The following is a 17,861-nucleotide window of genomic DNA, read 5'->3' as shown; positions in this document are numbered from 1 at the left end:
GGAGAAGAGGTGAGGAAAGAAGAAGAAGAAGTTAAGAATGAGAATTTGGAAGCTGGTAATGCTGGTGATGAAGTCGGTGTTGAAGAAAAACTGAATGTTGCTGATCAGAAGCAGACAGAGGTAGCTGAAAACACTGAAGTGCCAATCACTGAGGTAAATTCTGATTCTGAAATCTTAAAACCGATTGAAGAGTGCAAGAAATGCATAGAAACATGCAGAGCTTGTACTGAAAAAGATGAGAAGTTCAGAACAAGAAATCTTGAATTCACAAAAATTGAAAACATTTTCAAAGAAAAATGCAAAGAAATGCTAGAAAAAGAAAACGTTTTAAAAGAAAATGATGAAAAACTTTCAGAAAAATATAAAAAATTCGAAAAAGAAAATGAGATGTTGAAAGAAAATGTTTTGAAAAAGACAGAAGAATGTGATAAAAAAGAAAATGTTTGTCAAGAAATGAAGAAAGAATATGACTCAATGAAATTGGCATATCACATTACAAAAGAGTCATATGAAAAAGTGAAAGATGAAATGAAATTTGCTCAATCAAGAATGAATTATCTTTCTGAAACAACTAAAGAGCTTAAACGAATGTATTCTATAAAACAAGATGTTGTTAATTCCTATATTGAGGAGGTTGCTAAGCTAAAGCAACAGATTACTGATTTAGAACAGGACAACAACAAGTTAAAAAGTTATCACGTGTCATCATATGTGCTTGAACGTATTTTCAATATAAAACCGGGAGATGGTGAGTCTGAGCAAAATAAGAAAGGCATTGGCTCAGAGTTTCATCAAGTTCCACCACCGGAAAAGTTTGCATTTTATGATGAAGAAAAGGTCGAAAAAGCTTTCAACCTGGTAGAGCAATTACCAGACAACATTGACGTAACCTATTCCAAATCTGATGATTCTCATGATTCAGAGGTGGTAGGTAAAGTCGTTGAAAGCGTCTTGAAAGAAGAGTCAGTTGATACAGGTAATTCTGAATCACAGGATGAAAATGAAGGTAATTTTCATGATGGATATCTGAAAAACACAAAATCCGAGAAAAATTTGAATGAAGATTCAAAAGGATTGGTTTATACCATGATTGGATCGGACAAATTATTCTTAGATGTTGTTTTCCCGATTCAGAATGTGATTTCAGAAAAGGTTGATAAAGTTTTCAAGATGATTGAAATTGAAAAATCTGAGATTTCAAAGTTTGCTGGAAAAGGTCACAAAACTTTTTATAACAAACCTGGTTACAAGAAGAAAAACATGAAGGCTGGGTTGGGTTATAAGAAGAAAAAAAATTGGAAAAGAAATGAAGTTCCAAATAATCAGACAAAGATGAATTTTGTTCAAGGAACAAGTTTAGCAGAAGAGAAAGAACTCAAATTTGGACGACAGTCTAATGAAGAGTTCTATGCTCAGAAAAAACAATAACAATAGGTCAAAGATGTGTCCAAGAGAACATGTTTCAAATGTGATCAAACAGGACATCTTGCTCGCAAGTGCCCAAATCTGAAACATGTTGATGTTGAGATGAAAAAGCAGTATGTTTATGTTGAAAAACAGAAATCTGAAGTTGTGACTCAGAAGTCAACCAAGTTTGATTCAAAGCAAACTTGGAAGCCGAAAATGTCAAAGGCTGAGTCACAACAAACATGGAAACCAGTGACACCCAGACTTAGAACGACACAAAGTTGGAAAACAACTGTTGATGCAACAAAACCAAACTAGTTTTGGAAACCAAAAGTTGTTGTTCAGAATCAAAATGTTCAAAAAGAGTCACATTTTTTACAAAAGAGGGACTCCAAAAGGTCAAACATGGAGTGTTAAGAAACAAGTGACTTCAATAGAGGATGCTAAAATTGACAAAGTTTTTGTTCAAAACAACAAAGATTTTCCGAAGTTGAATGATGCATATTGTGTTGAAATGCCTAAGGTTCAACAGACCTGGGCTAACTTGTTCAAGTAATTGAATAGTTTGAATGTGCAGGTGTTTCTGAAGAAAACTGAATGTCAATCAAAGGAGAATCAAAGCAGCCTGGCACAGAATGAGGAGGCTGCTGATCCCTGTGTTGGTTGAAACAGGGAGTTTATTTGTTTTTCTGTACATAAATAAACAATATTTTCAAAACCCTAAAAATTTGAAAAATTAAAAACCAAAAATATGTTTTTAGTTTGTTAAAATTTGAAAAACCAAAAATACGTTTGTTTTTAATTTTTGTCAAAATAGAAAATTACAAAAATATATGTTGATTGAATATGCCGAAACCCTCACAACGGAATGAAAAACGGTTTTCAAACTGTAAAAGATCAATGTGTTGTAAATCATGGGGGTATTTACTGCTTTTCATGCAATTCGGTACACATTAAGCAGAAAATGGATGGCGAGACAAAGTCAAAATTTTCTTTTAATAGTTTTGCATTTTAAGGGGAGTAAGAAATTGTCAGAAAATACAAAAACATTAGAAAATTTGAAAAAGCCAAAAACATGATAAAATTCGAAAATGAGTTTATGTGAGGAAATGATAGTACATCAGTAGACAATCACAGTACGCTAAAGAAATGGAATGTTTATGTTGATGCATGGAATGTCTGTTGACTACGTCTGCATTAAGTCTTAGGTCAAGATAGGTCAACATAGGAGCTTGAAAGTCAAAATTAGAGTTTTATGTTGTAGTTTCGCTTTTATGTACATGTGTAGAAGTAGTTCCGCTCATGTGTCATATGTAGTTTCGCTCATGTGGTTTAGTTGGTAGTTTCGCTCATACGACATGTTGTTGGAGCGAAACCACTTGGTCTATATATAGCATTTATGAGCGAAACCTAGTCATTCATTTAGTACGTTGGAGCGGAACTAGGTCATTGATGGTGTAACGAAACTCTGTCAAATTTGTATCAGAAAGCAATAAAAGAGAAGGAATTGAATAGGAAAAGCTGTGTAACTTCATTTACGTTGATTCCGCCTTCGTATGTGAAGATGAACGTTCTCAACTGACTGTTTAGGGTCGGAACTCGGTCCAACAAGTGGTATCAGAGCTCAGGACGAGGAGTTCATACTACTACAGCTTGAATCTACAGAATTCTCTCATTTCTACTCACTTTCTCTCATGTGTTTTTTATTTAAAACTGGTTCCTACGGTTGAAATGGCCTGATTTTTGAATATAACGTGTGAAACATACAATTAACAAACCCTAGAAAGTTTCAGGTTAAAACATGGATTAAAAATGGTAAAAATCAGTTAAACTAGAGGTTTCGCTTTTTTCGAACATCGTAGGTTTTGCTCGAAACAACCTGTAGTTTCGCTTATTCGAACATACAGGTTTCGCTTTTGCGGCACTTTCGCTTGAAAGAACAAGTTATTTTCGCTCATAGTGACATTGAAGAGTTCCGCTCATACGATCTTGGTAGTTCCATTCATACGGACATTTTAGTTTCGCTCGAACGGACATTGGGTTGTTTCGCTCGAACGGACATTGGGTAGTTTGCTCGAACGGACATTGTGGTTTCGCTCGAACAAACATAGCAATTTCTCTTTTCTGTCCCTTTGATAGTTTCGCTTATTAGACCAAGCTGGTTTCGCTTTTGTGTCACTGTTTTTCAAAATCTCGAAAATTGTTCTAAGTGTTTGCTGATTTTGCAGGTACATTCAAAATGGATGATATATTCTTGAACCCGTTTAGTGACATGTACGCGTTCACGGGAAATTCCGGAAACGATGATACTTCATCAAGCAAAGAGAATGAGAATCTGCCAAATGCGAAGAAAAAGTTAACGGAAGCTTGGGAATCTGAAAGCGCCTTCGGAACCTTCAATAAACCTCCAAAGCTAATGGCTATCGAGGAATACAGTCGGCGGTCAAGAAAGTTTGAAGATTGGTTAATGGCATTCGCATTTCCCAGCTGGAAGAGTTTGAAAAACGGTTATGAAAATGGAAACAAAAATGGTGAAACTTTTAGATCAGCTGAGGAGATTGATTCATTTGTAGATGAGCAAAAATGTGTAGCTTTGTTATTCCAGTGTGTCCGAGAGGACATAATCTCATTGATCGATTATTCAAATGAAAAAGATCTCTGGAAAAAGCTAGAAACGAAATGTCTAGGAAGTGCTGAAATTGTGAAAAGTAAAAAGAAACTTCTTAGGAAAGAATTTGATATGTTTAACTGTTTAAAGAATGAGTCAGTCTGTAAAATGAAAGAAAGGTTTCGTCATCTGAAGCTGGAATTAGCAAGACATCATATCAGATATCCTGATGAAGAGCTTATCGACAAACTGTTCGATTCATTACATGACGAGATGGATTGGAGATATTATGCGCTGATGCTGAAAAACACTATCGAGCCTGCAAAATTGACTGTGGATTTGGTGATTGAGAGACTTGAAAGTCACGAGTTGGAACTGAAGAAGACATACAAATTCAATCATTCATCCTATCAGCAGAATTTGGATTTGTATTATCCAAAAAGCATGATGCCAAAAGCAACTTCTCCCAAAACTGCTTTTTCTACTGAGAATGTGTCCACATCAAGCAAAGAAAGTCAAAGTGGTCAAAGTAGTGGAAATCACATTGGTTATCATGGTGAATCTTCATCATCTGCAAGTCATTCTGATGCAAAGAATCGTTTTCAATGCAACATTGCAATAGACTTGAAGAATGCTCAGAATTTTGATGAGGAGTCGGCGAAACAGCAGATGATCTTCCTAGCATCGGTGTTGGAATCGTATGAAGGGTTAGTAGCTGGGAAGATAGGCAATACCAACTTAACGAAGGAAGATTATGATCAGTTAGATCCTGAGGAAATGGAGCTGATCGATATTCCTTGGGCTATGGCTAGTGCTGTTCGTCGAGCACAGCGTTTCATGGAAATTACCGGCAGGAAGACAATTGGTGGTCCATCTACCAAGCTGGGTTTTGATAAGTCCAAGGTGACGTGCTTCAAGTGTAAGCAGAAAGGTCACTTCAAGCGAGAATGCAGAAACGCATATGCTGATGAGTCGGAGAACCCTTTCAGAGATGATTACTACAAGAAGGCGATTTATCACCAGAATAAATCTGAGTCACCTAGATTGAAGCAGGTTGAAGACAACAAAGAGAAATCTAGAGCTCTTTGTCACACCCCGACCGCGTATAACATGCAACCGCGGCGGAAAACGTCGGGGAGTGTTGTGGACAGAATTAAATTGTTTCATAACCATGGCATACAAGTTGTATTTTATTTATAAACAAAGGTGTTACATTGTCTTAGAAAGAGAGTACGGAAATCAAAACATAATTAAGCTAGTTCAAACTTCATTTTTAGGCTCTAAGGCACAGGTCCGCCCTAGAATCATGTTCATCGTCCTATGGAATAGCTCCTGAAAACACATGTGAAAGTAGGTACGTCAGCATAAAAATGCCTGTGAGATACATAGTTTTTGTAAAAATGGGATTCATGACTTGAGCTTAAAGAAATGTTTAATAACAGTCAAGCATAAACCTTGTAATTTGTTTTGCTTTGTAAATCATTTGAAAAACGATAACATCAAACGATATGTATAGATAAGTGCAAGGTTAAACGAATAACCAAGTAAAATGAGTTGAATAAGATAAGTTGTTTATGAAGATAATGTCTTGTGAAGAATATGTTATTTATGTAAAATGTAATGTGTCTAAACTGAAATGACTTAGATAACGCCACGATATGTAATATTATACAAACATTTATATATAGGAAGTACCAGCGGCGTATCCACCATGTTTGTATCATATTACATACGCCACGTTACTTAAATCATTTACCCAAACCAATCCACCATGTAAATTGTTCATGTGTAAACCAAATGTGAAGTGTTATTGTAAACCATGTCAAATGTTTATGTTCAAATGTAAACGACCAAAAGTGTATGTCAATGTCGACGTGTTTATGTTCAATGTAACTCATGTAATATGTATCCCAAAATGTATCATGTATGGTAAGCGAAATGTATCAACTAAAACCATATGTAAACTGCACAAAACAAGTCGTTGAAGTAACACGTGGTTTAAATCAACGTTATGTTCTGTGGAAAAATGCATGCTCTATTGATATTAACATTTATGCGGTATTGTAAACTATGCATACATCCAAGCCTTGAGACTGCGGCGATAAACCCTTAAACAAATTAAAGGTTTATCTAAGTTATGTATATCGAATTCGGTCATTCCTTCCAGTCCTATCAAACCCAGGACTTCAGGAATGGGAGTTGTCAATTCCTATGGTACCACTACCTACTAACGAACGGCGTAGCTAATGTTAATGAATGTATTGTCCCATGTTAAACAAACCAAATGTCATAACAAAATGAAGGCATGTGATGTAAACAATTGTACTAAGTATGCTAAGTAAACATACGAAGCAGAAATGTTCATGTAAATCAATGTGCCCATATGCTGAGTAAACATATGCAACAGAAATGTTCATGTAAATCAATGTGTCCATATGCTGAGTAAACATATGCAACAGAAATGTTCATGTAAATCAATGTGTCCATATGCTGAGTAAACATATGCAACAGAAATGTTATGTAAATCAATGCACTAAGTACGCACACAATGGGCATACATAGCATAAAATGTAATGAAATCGTGTACTATAATGTACTAACAACATAGCAGGCATATGATGTGAAAACATGGAAAGCATGAATGTAACAGATAGGCACATGTGTTTCACCCCAAAACAGTTTGGAAAACAGTAAAAGATGGGGTTCTATGTACTCACCTGAGATTGCTTTGAGTTCCTTGTATAATAACCAGATAGTGCTAAAGATCACGGAATATCAACGGCACCTAATGGGTAGCTTATGTTAATATACCGGACCAAATCGGAAGGATCGGATAGTACGCGGGTTCGTAAACCAAACGAGTATGGATACTCGTGTAATATGGTTTAACAAAGCCTACATACCAAAATGAAACTTAACCTAAGTGCTTACGGCCCATCACGACCCGTTTAGGTAGCTTATGCTACCCTAACGCGTCGTTCGCGTAGAACGCGTTCGGAACGCCTAACATCGCGACCACAAGGTACAACCTCGGAAGGTTATAGCTATGGTCACCTAAGGTGTTTGGTCGGATCCTAATGATCGACCAAATGGGTCGGGTTCGAAAGTATAAGCGATGGTTTAGATCGCTTACCTTACGACCCTATATAAGCACTATACTAAAAGTGACGAGCTAAGCATGTTAGAACATGCTTAACTAAGTTTAGAAAACAGGTTTGGCATCAAAACAAACGGTTTTGATGCTCACGAGTAGTTTGGTTACAAAATACGCAAGAATGCGCATTTTGGCCGAAACTACGACTCGTCACTGAGCCTAGATAACGTGGTGATCAGTAGGTATAGTCACTACGGACTATAACCATCGTGATCACGCTCACGTTATGAAGTTCCATGAACTTCGCATCGACCATAAGCTGGTCAATGCAGAAAGTCAACAAAATGTTGACTTTCGGACTCGAAAAGCGAATAAAAGAGCGAAAGAAGACTTACGGAGGGTCCCCGAGTGCTAATCTAGATCAAATAGCTCAGGTATGAAACAATGGTTCCAACTTAGAGCCTTAAGATCAGATTGTGTGGGTTTTTGGAACAAAGGGGGGGGGGTATTTATAGGAAAAGTGGAACCGTTAGGATCGTTTATCGAATATCGTGCCACGATCTCGTGCGTACACTTGTCGCAATGTTGTGGTAAGTCAGAAAATGCCCCTTGGCTCTTGATTGGGTGAAAGGGCATTGCCCCTTGATCGATCGAAAGGCCAAACTGCATTAAATGCAACATTTATTCTGTCTGACAGTCTCACGCGGCCCGCCTCAACATTTAGGCAAAACTCACGCGGGGCGCCTGAAGCTTCTGATCTGCACATACTTTCAAAAATGGCAGTTTTGGTCCCTGTTGCGTATTTAAGCCATTTCCGACACTTCTAAGGCCCGTAAAGCCAACTTTAAGGCCCTAAAATGATGCCTAAACATTGTGGACATGAAACATGCTCAAAAATGTTCCGGATGTTGGTTCGTTTGGCCGTACGATCGCGATGTTCGCTTAATTACGACGGAATGCGCATAAGCGCGAAAGACGATCCAAATGACGCGACGAATGGATTTTTCTCATGCCAAACACTAAGGCATAATATAAGGGTGCTTACATAAATTTTTGGATGTCCGGATGTATTCAAAACGTAAGTTATGCGTGAAAGTGCAAACTTGTGCACTTTTTGACACTTTTAGCCCCTGAATGATCCAAAAGTTTGTTTTAGCATACCAAACCCCTCAAAGCCTATTTCTAAGCTATGTAAAGGATATTTATGGTATGTTTAACTTATAGACATGTTCCGGAATGTTCGTTACAGCTCAAATTGGCATACTTTCGTAGTTTGTCAAGTTTAGTCCCTGTAAGCGAATTAACTTGTTTCTGCTATACCAAAATCTTCAAAACTTATTTCTAAGTTATGTAAAGGTTATTTAAGGTATGTTGAGTATATGTTGATGTTCCGGAGTATTTGTCGCATTAAACTGAGTACGTTTACGCACCAGTTTGCGTATAATGCTCTAGAAAGCGATGTAGAGTTTGAGATTGAACTAAAGTCAAAACATGAAAAATGTAAAACACAACGAAAAAAACATTGGGATCAAATAACATTGTTTTATTGATAATAGAACTGTTCATGATGATTACAAGCACAAATGTTACAGTCTCCCCTAGTTGTGGAAATTTCATCCCGAAATTTATTTAGAGGAAACTCGTGGAAAAAGATGCGGATATTTTGCCTTCATTTGATCTTCACGTTCCCAAGTAAACTCGGGTCCACGTTTAGATTCCCAGCGAACCTTGACCAAAGGAATGCGCTTGCGTTTGAGCCACTTGACTTCACGTTCCATGATTTCCACTGGTTTCTCGACAAATTTCAGAGTTTTATCAACACGAATTTCGTCAAGCGGTATGTGGAGGTTCTCATCAGCTAAACACCTCTTGAGATTGGACACGTGAAAGGTTGGATGAACATTTCCAAGTTCAGGAGGTAACTCAAGTCTGTAGGCTACCTTACCGATTCTTTCGACGATCTTGAATGGTCCAACATATCTAGGTGCAAGTTTTCCTTTCTTTCCAAATCTGATCACACCTTTCCAAGGTGAGACCTTAAGTAATACACGATCACCGACTTGAAAATCCAAGGGCTTGCGTTTTAAGTCCGCGTAATTCTTCTTACGGCTTCTAGCTGTCTGAAGGTTATCACGAACTTTCTTTACCTTATCTGTTGTCTCTAAAATGAGGGCAGGTCCAGTAAGTTGAGCCTCGCCAATCTCATTCCAGCAGACTGGTGAACGACATTTTCGACCATAGAGAGCCTCGAAAGGAGCCATGTTGATGCTGGAGTGATAACTGTTGTTGTAGGAGAATTCAATCAATGGAAGATGTGAATCCCAACTACCACCAAAATCGATCACACAAGCTCTAAGCATATCCTCCAGTGTCTGGATTGTTCTTTCAGATTGACCATCCGTTTGCGGATGATAAGCTGTGCTCAGATTAAGTTGAGATCCCATAGCAGATTGCATGGTTCTCCAAAAATGAGAAGTGAAACGAGCATCCCTGTCAGAAATGATGTTCAAAGGAACACCATGTCGTGCTACAATTTCATCCACGTAAATTTGAGCAAGTTTGTCAGCCGAAAAATCCTCACGGATTGGCAAGAAATGTGCTGACTTTGTATGACGATCAACGACTACCCAGATGGCATCGTGACCTTTCTTTGTGCGCGGGAGTTTGGTAATGAGATCCATAGTAATGTTTTCCCATTTCCAAACTGGGATCTCTGGTTGCTCCAATAAACCAGAAGGACGCTGATGTTCAGCCTTAACCTTAAGACAAGTAAGGCATTTTGATACATATAAGGCAATGTCTTTCTTCATACCAGGCCACCAATACTGTATACGAAGATCCTTATACATCTTATCTGAGCCAGGATGAATAGAATAACGAGACTTATGGGCTTCATCCATAAGCAAGGTACGAAGATTATCTTGGCTCGGGACCCACAAACGGTCCATGAAGTAATATGATCCATTGTCCTTCAGTTCAAGAGCAGGTGTTATGTGACAAGGAAATTCCTTATCCATCAAGCCTTGTGAAACACAAGCTTGTTGAGCCTGAGAAATACGGGCTTGTATATCGGTTTGAATAACAGATTGGACACGTACACAATGGAGCTTAGTACGTTCCTTGCGACTTAATGCATCGGCTACGACATTAGCCTTACCAGGATGGTAGCGAATCTCGCAGTCGTAGTCGTTTAGAAGTTCAACCCAACGTCTTTGCCTCATGTTGAGTTCCTTTTGATTAAAGATATGTTGAAGACTTTTGTGGTCCGTGAAAACCACACATTTTGTACCGTACAAATAGTGTCTCCAAATTTTGAGAGCGAAGACAACTGCACCCAACTCCAGATCATGAGTGGTGTAGTTTTTCTCATGTATCTTCAACTGTCTTGATGCGTATGCTATGACTTTGTTTCTTTGCATCAGGACGCAGCCAAGACCTAATTTAGATGCATCGCAATAAACGACGAAATCATCATTACCCTCGGGCAAAGTTAGGACAGGCGCGTCACAAAGTTTCTGTTTCAAAGTCAGAAACGCTTCGTCTTGTTTGACTCCCCAATCAAATGGCTTGTTCTTCTGAGTTAGGGCAGTTAGAGGAACTGCAATCTTTGAGAAATTCTCAATGAAGCGGCGGTAATAACCCGCTAGGCCAAGAAAAGAACGAACTTCAGTAGGAGTAGTAGGCGTATCCCAATCCTTAATCGCGCTGATCTTGGAGGGATCTACATGAATACCTTGTTCGTTGACAATATGCCCTAAGAATTGAACTTCTTTAAGCCAGAATTCACACTTGGAGAATTTGGCGAAAAGTTGCTCTTTCTTTAGGAGTTCCAGAGTAAGACGAAGATGTTGCTCATGTTCAGCTCGCGTCTTAGAATATATCAAAATGTCATCAATAAAAACGATGATGAACTTATCTAAGTAAGGTTTGCAGACCCTATTCATTAAGTCCATGAAAACAGCAGGAGCATTAGTCAAACCGAATGGCATGACTGTGAACTCATAATGTCCATAACGAGTACGGAACGCTGTCTTTGGAATATCTTCTTCATGTACACGAAGCTGATGATATCCAGATCGTAGATCGATCTTTGAAAAATAAGAAGCGCCTTGCAATTGATCGAAGAGATCATCAATGCGAGGTAGGGGATATCGATTTTTGATGGTGAGCTTGTTAAGCTCACGATAATCGATACACATCCTAAAAGATCCATCCTTCTTCTTTACAAAAAGAACGGGAGCACCCCAAGGTGAAAAGCTAGGACGGATAAAACCTTTGTCGGAGAGCTCCTGAAGCTGTTTAGATAATTCTTGCATCTCAGACGGTGCAAGACGGTATGGAGCTCTGGCAATGGGATTTGCACCAGGTACGAGATCAATACGAAACTCGACTTGGCGTGTTGGAGGTAGACCAGGTAAGTCTTCAGGGAATACTTCGGAATAATCCCGAACGACAGGAATATCTGAAATAGACTTACCCTTGCCTTTATCTGGTGTAACATGTGCTAAGAACGCCACATAGTGCTTCCGCAGATACTTCCGTGCTTTAAAACAAGACATGAGTTTGAGACCACCGGCAGGCTTCTCACCATGGACCTGTAGGATCTCACCTGTCGATAGCGGTACACGAACAATCTTCTCAGAACAAACTATCTCTGCGCGATGCTTGGATAACCAATCCATTCCCACAATAACGTCGAAGCTTCCAAGTTGCATTGGCGTGAGGTCAATAGGAAAAATATGGTCGTTAAGGTTCAACTGGCAGTTGCGTAGAACAGAATTAAGAACAATGGGTTCACCACTGGCAACCTCTACTGTCAAAGGTTTACCTAGTTTCGTTCTAGACACGCGAAGCATTGTCTCAAAAGACAATGACACAAAGCTCTTGTCGGCACCCGAATCAAAAAGAACAGATGCTGGCTGATTATTAATAAAGAACGTACCGTTCACCACCTCGTTGTCTGCTTGTGCTTCTTGTGCATTCATGTTGAAGACTCGACCTCGAGCCAGTTCCGGATTCTGGTTTGCATTCTGGTTCTGGTTGACTAGTCTTGGACACCGATTTCTGTAGTGGGTCAGATCCCCACAGTTATAACAAGCACCTGGTGGGTAGTTTGGTCGTGCAACCTGACCCTGTTGTTGAGCAACTTGTGGAGCAGGGTTCTGTACTGCGCGGTTCTGAGCAAACCAACAAACATTGGCAAGATGACCTGATTTCCCACAGTTAGTACAGAAACGGCACTGATATTGCGGCTGATGGTGACTGTTGCATTGATTGCACAAAGGTGCACTTCCTGAGTAGGGTTTCTTTGCTGGAGGCTGGTTGGGAGCTGCCTGGTTAGCTTGGGCAGTCACAGCAAAATTTTGGGAAGCCTTACGCTTCCTTGACCCCCTTGAGGAACCAGAGTCCTTTCCCTTCTTGTTCTAACCTTTCTTACTATCCTCCTTGTCAGCCGACTGCTTCTTGCCCTTGTCACCCTTCCTGTGTAGTTTATTCTTTCGGATCTGCGACTCAGTCAACGTCGCCGATAACTCGATTGCCTGACGGAGTGTGGTAGGGTTGCTACCAGTAAGGATGTCTTGTACTGAGTCAGGCAGGCCATCGATGTACCTTTCGATAGCCTTGTCGAGTGGGGCAACCATAGTCGGGCAAAGCAGACTTAACTCCTCAAACCTGTCAGTATAAGCCCTGTGCTCACCACTATCCTGTTTCAAATCATCAAACTCTTTCTCTAACGTTCGTTGCTCATGACGGGGACAAAACTCCCTCATCATAAGAGCTCTCAGTTCAGCCCACGTCTGTGCTAGAGCAACTTCCGCACCACGGTCTCTCATTACCTCGTTCCACCACGTAAGAGCCCTCTTCTGAAACACACTCGAAGAAAACTCGACCTTGCGATTGTCAGGACACTGAACATGACGGAAAGTGTTCTCGATGCTCTCGAACCACTGAAGAAGCCCAGTTGCTCCCTCAGAACCACTAAACTTGAGTGGCTTAGCCGAGTTAAAATCTTTGTATTTGCATGTACCATTGTTGTTGTTGTTGGCCTGGTTCCATTGAGTAAAGAGATTCGGGAATTGGGCAGCCATCTGCTGCGCAATGATCTCTGCCAGTTCAGCAGTCGCTATTTGGTGTTCACGTCGAGGAGGCATTCTGGAAGAGGAAAACATGAAAGGAAACGGGTGAGATGATTGGGTGTAGAGAATGAGATGAAACAGAATCAATAAAAGCAAAGATGGTGGTTATGCATCGCAATGCAAACAAGCGATATGAAATATCTAGTCAAAGTAAATGGGTCAGAATTAGTGTATCGCGAAGACATGCTCGCCTATAAGTGAACACTCACCCCAAGAGTTCCCAGGTAAGAGTGACTGGTCCGATTATGTGGATTTGTACGAACACTCTAGCCTTAGACAGAAAACTCAGGGTACAGGCATTCACCCTTCCAGTTCGCACGTGTTCACACTATTAACCCAACACTTTGACGGGATTTTTGAAAATCCAAAGGGGTTCAAAACCTTATAATAGAGGGTTCAAAACCTAGTAATCAATCATCCTAGAACAGATGATAAATTTTCAAAGCGGATTTGGAACCGAAGTTCCCGTTGTGGTTATCACCTAAGGATAGGTGTTGTGCATGTTTTAAACTCTAAACACAAGATAACTTGTGTTAGGGTCCTAGAAAGTTATAGTCTAGGTCAAAGCATTACTAATAACCTAATTCCCTATAACCAATGGCTCTGATACCAACTCTTCTGTCACACCCCGACCGCGTATAACATGCAACCGCGGCGGAAAACGTCGGGGAGTGTTGTGGACAGAATTAAATTGTTTCATAACCATGGCATACAAGTTGTATTTTATTTATAAACAAAGGTGTTACATTGTCTTAGAAAGAGAGTACGGAAATCAAAACATAATTAAGCTAGTTCAAACTTCATTTTTAGGCTCTAAGGCACAGGTCCGCCCTAGAATCATGTTCATCGTCCTATGGAATAGCTCCTGAAAACACATGTGAAAGTAGGTACGTCAGCATAAAAATGCCTGTGAGATACATAGTTTTTGTGAAAATGGGATTCATGACTTGAGCTTAAAGAAATGTTTAATAACAGTCAGTCATGAACCTTGTAATTTCTTTTGCTTTATAAATCATTTGAAAAACGATAACATCAAACGATATGTATAGATAAGTGCAAGGTTAAACGAATAACCAAGTAAAATGAGTTGAATAAGATAAGTTGTTTATGAAGATAATGTCTTGTGAAGAATATGTTATTTATGTAAAATGTAATGTGTCTAAACTGAAATGACTTAGATAACGCCACGATATGTAATATTATACAAACATTTATATATAGGAAGTACCAGCGGCGTATCCACCATGTTTGTATCATATTACATACGCCACGTTACTTAAATCATTTACCCACACCAATCCACCATGTAAATTGTTCATGTGTAAACCAAATGTCAAGTGTTATTGTAAACCATGTCAAATGTTTATGTTCAAATGTAAACGACCAAAAGTGTATGTCAATGTCGACGTGTTTATGTTCAATGTAACTCATGTAATATGTATCCCAAAATGTATCATGTATGGTAAGCGAAATGTATCAACTAAAACCATATGTAAACTGCACAAAACAAGTCGTTGAAGTAACACGTGGTTTAAATCAACGTTATGTTCTGTGGAAAAATGCATGCTCTATTGATATTAACATTTATGCGGTATTGTAAACTATGCATACATCCAAGCCTTGAGACTGCGGCGATAAACCCTTAAACAAATTAAAGGTTTATCTAAGTTATGTATATCGAATTCGGTCATTCCTTCCAGTCCTATCAAACCCAGGACTTCAGGAATGGGAGTTGTCAATTCCTATGGTACCACTACCTACTAACGAACGGAGTAGCTAATGTTAATGAATGTATTGTCCCATGTTAAACAAACCAAATGTCATAACAAAATGAAGGCATGTGATGTAAACAATTGTACTAAGTATGCTAAGTAAACATACGAAGCAGAAATGTTCATGTAAATCAATGTGCCCATATGCTGAGTAAACATATGCAACAGAAATGTTCATGTAAATCAATGTGTCCATATGCTGAGTAAACATATGCAACAGAAATGTTCATGTAAATCAATGTTTCCATATGCTGAGTAAACATATGCAACAGAAATGTTATGTAAATCAATGCACTAAGTACGCACACAATGGGCATACATAGCATAAAATGTAATGAAATCGTGTACTATAATGTACTAACAACATAGCAGGCATATGATGTGAAAACATGGAAAGCATGAATGTAACAGATAGGCACATGTGTTTCACCCCAAAACAGTTTGGAAAACAGTAAAAGATGGGGTTCTATGTACTCACCTGAGATTGCTTTGAGTTCCTTGTATAATAACCAGATAGTGCTAAAGATCACGGAATATCAACGGCACCTAATGGGTAGCTTATGTTAATATACCGGACCAAATCGGAAGGATCGGATAGTACGCGGGTTCGTAAACCAAACGAGTATGGATACTCGTGTAATATGGTTTAACAAAGCCTACATACCAAAATGAAACTTAACCTAAGTGCTTACGGCCCATCACGACCCGTTTCGGTAGCTTATGCTACCCTAACGCGTCGTTCGCGTAGAACGCGTTCGGAACGCCTAACATCGCGACCACAAGGTATAACCTCGGAAGGTTATAGCTATGGTCACCTAAGGTGTTTGGTCGGATCCTAATGATCGACCAAATGGGTCGGGTTCGAAAGTATAAGCGATGGTTTAGATCGCTTACCTTACGACCCTATATAAGCACTATACTAAAAGTGACGAGCTAAGCATGTTAGAACATGCTTAACTAAGTTTAGAAAACAGGTTTGGCATCAAAACAAACGGTTTTGATGCTCACGAGTAGTTTGGTTACAAAATACGCAAGAATGCGCATTTTGGCCGAAACTACGACTCGTCACTGAGCCTAGATAACGTGGTGATCAGTAGGTATAGTCACTACGGACTATAACCATCGTGATCACGCTCACGTTATGAAGTTCCATGTACTTCGCATCGACCATAAGCTGGTCAATGCAGAAAGTCAACAAAACGTTGACTTTCGGACTCGAAAAGCGAATAAAAGAGCGAAAGAAGACTTACGGAGGGTCCCCGAGTGCTAATCTAGATCAAATAGCTCAGGTATGACACAATGGTTCCAACTTAGAGCCTTAAGATCAGATTGTGTGGGTTTTTGGAACAAAGGGGGGGGTATTTATAGGAAAAGTGGAACCGTTAGGATCGTTTATCGAATATCGTGCCACGATCTCGTGCGTACACTTGTCGCAATGTTGTGGTAAGTCAGAAAATGCCCCTTGGCTCTTGATTGGGTGAAAGGGCATTGCCCCTTGATCGATCGAAAGGCCAAACTGCATTAAATGCAACATTTATTCTGTCTGACAGTCTCACGCGGCCCGCCTCAACATTTAGGCAAAACTCACGCGGGGCGCCTGAAGCTTCTGATCTGCACATACTTTCAAAAATGGCAGTTTTGGTCCCTGTTGCGTATTTAAGCCATTTCCGACACTTCTAAGGCCCGTAAAGCCAACTTTAAGGCCCTAAAATGATGCCTAAACATTTTGGACATGAAACATGCTCAAAAATGTTCCGGATGTTGGTTCGTTTGGCCGTACGATCGCGATGTTCGCTTAATTACGACGGAATGCGCATAAGCGCGAAAGACGATCCAAATGACGCGACGAATGGATTTTTCTCATGCCAAACACTAAGGCATAATATAAGGGTGCTTACATAAATTTTTGGATGTCCGGATGTATTCAGAACGTAAGTTATGCGTGAAAGTGCAAACTTGTGCACTTTTTGACACTTTTAGCCCCTGAATGATCCAAAAGTTTGTTTTAGCATACCAAACCCCTCAAAGCCTATTTCTAAGCTATGTAAAGGATATTTATGGTATGTTTAACTTATGGACATGTTCCGGAATGTTCGTTACAACTCAAATTGGCATACTTTAGTAGTTTGTCAAGTTTAGTCCCTGTAAGCGAATTAACTTGTTTCTGCTATACCAAAACCTTCAAAACTTATTTCTAAGTTATGTAAAGGTTATTTAAGGTATGTTGAGTATATGTTGATGTTCCGGAGTATTTTTCGCATTAAACTGAGTACGTTTACGCACCAGTTTGCGTATAATGCTCTAGAAAGCGATGTAGAGTTTGAGATTGAACTAAAGTCAAAACATGAAAAATGTAAAACACAACGAAACAAACATTGGGATCAAATAACATTGTTTTATTGATAATAGAACTGTTCATGATGATTACAAGCACAAATGTTACACTCTTGCGGTGATTTATGATGATGAAGGGTATGATTGGAGTAAAGAAGTTCTACCGGAAGAAGATGCGGTTGGTTACGCATTCATGGCGAAAAACGACGAAACTATTCCTTGGAAAGATAACCGAACTGAAGAGCAGAAGTATAGATACAGAAAAATGTTGGCTGAAAACAGAATCATTAGAATTTCTGGTATCTATCTGGAAGCGAGGAGAGCAAGAAGATTGGATCCGGACAGGGAGTGTTATCTTGATCCATATGGAAACATTGCGATCGATGACAAAACACTTGATATCGAAGCCATAATCAAGGAGTACAAAGAAGAGGATGATTATTGGCAGAATAAATGGCGGGGAACTGGAGAGGAGAAAGAGAAAGAAGAGAAAGAGAAAAAGGAGAAAG

This window comes from Helianthus annuus, chromosome 5 (genome assembly GCF_002127325.2).
Source record: "Helianthus annuus cultivar XRQ/B chromosome 5, HanXRQr2.0-SUNRISE, whole genome shotgun sequence".
NCBI classification, from domain to species: domain Eukaryota; kingdom Viridiplantae; phylum Streptophyta; class Magnoliopsida; order Asterales; family Asteraceae; genus Helianthus; species Helianthus annuus.
Note: the sequence above shows the minus strand (reverse complement) of the source record.